The following is a 4,815-nucleotide window of genomic DNA, read 5'->3' as shown; positions in this document are numbered from 1 at the left end:
GTTAAAAAAGTGTATCCTTTCACCTCCTTAACCTTTCCTGCTCTACTGTGTTCTGTTGTCTGCGTTGGTCTCCACTTTCTGCCCCATTCTCACTCCCTCCCCTCTTTCTACCGCTACTCCTTGGCTCCTTCTTACTGTTGTCTTTCTGCCACAACCTTGATCTTCTGGTAATAATAATAATAGATAGCATTTGTATAGCGCATATCCCCGCTCAGCAGCAGGCTCTATGCTCTTTACACTATATTATTACCCCAGCAGACCATAGAACACTCCGAAATATTCTCAGCTTCCCGGGAAGCATACAGTGCGAGCAGCCGATTAAGCGCTCAAACACTAACAAACTGACAAGATCTTTCGCTGTCTATAGCCGGGTACCCATTCCCACCTGGGTGAAGTGAGGAAAATTCGTGTAAAGTGCCTTTCCCAAGGACACAACGTCGGGCCCTTGACGGGATTCGAACCCACGACCTTACGGTTGCGAGTCCGAGAGCCTAACCACTAGGCCACCGACGCCACTACATCTTACATCTGGCCTTCTCGGGTAAGGGTGAAAGATCTCGGAGGTTCCGTGTACAAGTTCCGCACATTAAAGATCCCTTGGTGGTCAAAAATTTGATAAGGAGTAGACGTCAGCCGCCCCCCGGGCGAAATTCAAAATTAATTCTAACCAAAATGAAAATGCTTATATAAATAAATTAATGTGTCCTGCACGCTCATGACCGAATGCAGTTGCACGCACCGTAAAACACACAAAACTAAGGGGGGGGGGGGGGGGGGGAGGACACCAAAAAAATGCGTACGACAAGTGATACGCGCCTTTGTTATTTACTGCTACACAACAGACGCCAGTGGTTGTTTGAGTTTGAGGAGACGAAATAAATCAAACCTAAAGTTTCTCTGTCCATCTGGCCCAGTCTCATCGGAATCGGAGACATGATACGGTACATCGACGGCTGGTTCTAAACTATGATTTAATTTATATAGGTCTACATGTATTGTAGTGTAAAATGGCGGAGAGATGGTGTTTCTTTTTCTTCACGTTGTTTATATTTTCTGGGGGTTTTGTTTGGGGTTGGTTTTTTGTTGTTGTTTGTTTGTTTTGCTTTTATTGTTGGGGTTGTTTTAGTTTCAGCTTGTTTTTGTTTAGTCGTTTGTTTTTTATTGGAATTTCTCTCCTTTTTTGTGGTTTGTGTGTGTGTGTGTGTGTGTTTGGGGGGGGGGGGGGGTTCAAAGAGGTGAATTGTAGTATACAAATTCAAATTCGTGTCTCTGGCATCATTTTACGTCCTCTTTCCCGCTCCAGCGCTTTCGCGGCTTTATGGGAAAATATCATCATGGTGGATAAATCCGATATAGGAAACATGAGAGCACTAAAGGTCAATGATATTGACGTCAAGCAATCTCGTGACGTGAACGCAATATATGGATACGTCACGATCATATGGGTAGAGGAGAAGAATCAGCCAAGGATACACAAATTGCCTACAGCTGTCTTCTCGAGAGCTCCACAGTCACGACAGGTAAGAAACAGATTATCATAGCAATAGCATCAGCTTAGAATGACTTATACTTTATTATTGTCCTCTGCACTTGGTTGGCAACGTTGAGGTAGAAAATATGAATCTTTTTGGAAAAAAAAAGCACAATCAAAAAGAAAGAAGAAAAAAAAAAGCTTCCCGTGTTCCCTTGGGAACGTGGTCGTCTTTGTAAGTGACGTATGCATTCTACAATAATTTAAAGAATGGAACTTAAGTAAAAGTTGCACCTATTGACCTGGACTTAGACTACTTTTACTTCAGTTCCATTCTGTAAATTATTGTACGTTGACTTGAAAGTCTGTTGGAACGGTGCTTGTTAAAAAATATAGAATCTAATAATGATATAATAATGATAATGCGCTAGCGCAAATTCCAGCTCAACGGCAAGCTCCATTCACTCTACAGTTTGTTTTGCTGTACAAGAGTTTGGTGAGGCCTTTATTGGAGTATGCACACTGTGTTTGGCAACCCTTTGAAAAAGGACTAGATTTATGTAGTGAAATCGAACAAGTTCAAAGGCGGGCTACCAAAATGCTGAGTCACCTCAAAGAAAAGCCTTATTCTGAAAGACTGAAAAAACTAAAGCTTCCATCCCTGGAACATCGTGGGTTACGTGGTGATATGATAGAAACGTGCAAGTACATCAAAGGCTACTAGATCTACATCCCCGAAAGACCAGCCCTTTACAAAGGCAACAACCACACAACTCCGTGGCAACTCAGAGAAGCTCCAGAAGCAAAGAAGCAGATTGTGTGTGAGGGCAAACTTTCTTGAGAATAGAGTTAATAATATTTGGAACAATCTTCCCGAATCAGTGGTGTCAGCTCCAAACGTGGACACATTTAAGAGACGTCTGGAGGAATACTGGAAAGATCTCCCAACTACTGTATTTACAACCCCGCCTGCCAAAACTGATTGGTCTAGCCTGCACGCCATGCATTATTGTCGTTCATTACCAGATAGTTGAACAGGCTCTACTTAGAGCCTCAAACAACTAAATCGTCAATGTCAATGTCAATGTCTTGTGGAAAATGCAGTATGAATGTCAATACAGTTATTATTATTATTATTACTATTATTATTATTATTATTATTATTACTATTACTATTATTATTATTAGATCTATTATTATTATTATTATTATTATTATTATTATTATTATTATTGTTATTATCATTACCTCAGCAGACACGAAAGTAGCCTATTCTGAGATAATCTCAAGTTCCTGGGAAGCATAGTATAGTGCAAGCTGCCGTTTTTAAGACGCAAAAACGCTAACTCGTTGTCTATGGCCGGGTACCCATTCTCTTGAGATTGGGGGGAGAGGGAGAGGGGGAGGGAGAGGAGAGAGAGAGAGAGAGAGAGAGAGAGAGAGAGAGAGAGAGAGAGAGAGAGAGAGAGAGAGAGAGAGAGAGAGAGAGAGAGAGTTTTAAAGTAAACGTAATGCGCTGGCATTAAATTTTATTTAGATTAGCTCAATCATCTTCACATTATGATCGCCTATCAATAGAAGTAATAACCCGCCCCCCCCCTAAAAATTTGTCGAAGCCATGTTTTCACCATCTTTGGTAAATTCATAATTAGGCTAAATTTTGTTCTGCTGGCTGGATTTTATGAGATGACAGTATTTTAGTAGATCTACATCATCTAGATTTTCTAGATCTAAAATTACATTCTATATTATGTATTAGATTCTCTACTTGCCGTCAGTTTTGTAATAGGCCAACTTGCCGCATGGCCGCTTGCTCGTAACATCGCTACCTTTTCACATCAGTAGGAAACGTTTTATTTAAAACAGTGAGGCATGAAAATCATGATCTAGATCTAGATCTAAATCGAGAGACTGTTAGATTCTAGATCTAGTAAAGATTTAATTGCTGCGAATTTATACTGCATTTTCCACAAGAATAAATCTTTTTTGAAAGGCATCTAGAATCTACAGCCTCTGATTTATTATGGTGCTTGCAAGCAAATTAAAAAAAAATTCTATTTTTAACTCCCCGTTTTTCCCTGAACATCTTTTGTAGAATTCAATATTTCGCTTTTCGTTTCCTATACCGACGACTTATCATGATTCGTATTTTCAGCCGATAAAACTCACTAACGTGGCTGCGATTGACAGCAAGAACGCTACGACGTTAGGTAGGAATTCTTCACTGATTTGTAAATTATTTGCCTTAAAACTCTAAACTGTTTTTACAGTATGTCTTGTCATGTACATTGCATCCATTATTTAAAAGCGAACATTCGTAATTACTTATTTGCCTCACCGGAAAGTTGCACCACAGGTGCAAATCTCGAAGAAAGAAAACGTGGGCGGCGTGTGACCGTGCCCGGTGCTTAGCCTTGATCGTGAAAAGTTTGGTCACGCATTGTCACCCGCTCACCACTGTGCTCTAGGCCTAAGCTAAATCTGATTTATGAAAAGAATGAAACATACCCATTTGCTTTATTTAAATTGTAGTCTATATTGCTTTTTATTTTTCTAGTTATGTTTGTGTGACCTCTGTAAAGCTTCGAGACTTGGGAGTGAGGAAACTTGCAATGAGTATGAGCAGCAATGGATGCCTTTTGCCTTTTCTTCTAGGAATCTAGGCTACTACTAAATCTAGAAATCTAGATCTAGATCTAGATCTAGATTGTAGGCTAACTTAGACGTCTAGATTTAATATTTAGACTTAAATTACTCAGCTGCAGGGTTTGTTGAGGCAGAGGCCCAGATATGAATATTGCAACAGTGCATTGTATATTGTTTCATTCAGTTCAATTGTAGGACCAGGTTTCTCTTTCTTTTGACCTAAATTGTCATCACCCATTTTTATCAAGTCAAAAGTGCAAGGAAATGTCTGAAATGATGCTATGCTATGATGCTTATGTCTAGTTGTTGTAGAGTTCAAATAGATTCTTATAGATTAGTGGTAGCAGGGATAGAGCTAGATATCTAGATCTAGATCTAGTACTAGTGGTGATGAATCATCAAGGCATTGTCAATGGGTGTATGAAATTTTATTTCATTTCCTGGGATGAGCCTGAGAGTAGGTCAGTTGGTCTCCTGGGGTCAGGGACGCTTTTGGTGTTGATTTTTCCTCTTGTCATGGGCTTTTATTTTTTAAATTTTAGTGCGATCTTGCTGAGATCCTAGATTTAGACCGGGAGTGGTAAGATGTAAGAATAGCGGACCGACTTTGCCTACTATGTCTCAACCTTAGGAGTTCATAATTTTCCCGTTTTTAATATCTCTCAATAGAGAATTTCGGACGGGTAGATCTATTCATT

At 39.8% G+C, this 4,815-nt stretch overlaps 1 protein-coding gene across 3 annotated transcripts in view; it reads left to right on the top strand.

Annotated features, from left to right (window-relative positions):
- Positions 1 to 1,297: 1,297 nt before the first annotated feature.
- The window catches only part of LOC101863253 (methenyltetrahydrofolate synthase domain-containing protein), a 33,751-nt gene continuing 30,233 nt past the window's right edge, over positions 1,298 to 4,815 (top strand). For 2 of the 3 annotated variants that reach the window (XM_013080597.2, XM_035968862.1), the window contains exon 1: positions 3,610 to 3,681. The gene's annotated coding sequence lies outside the window, so the exon portion shown is untranslated. Of the gene's footprint in view, positions 1,521 to 3,609; positions 3,682 to 4,815 lie in introns of those variants that run through there. The other variant, XM_005094959.3, reaches the window with a different exon arrangement.

This window comes from Aplysia californica, unplaced genomic scaffold, assembly GCF_000002075.1.
Source record: "Aplysia californica isolate F4 #8 unplaced genomic scaffold, AplCal3.0 scaffold00092, whole genome shotgun sequence".
Lineage (NCBI taxonomy): Eukaryota > Metazoa > Mollusca > Gastropoda > Aplysiida > Aplysiidae > Aplysia > Aplysia californica.
The sequence above is the reverse complement of the archived record's forward strand: the minus strand, read 5'-3'. Positions and strand labels throughout refer to the sequence as shown.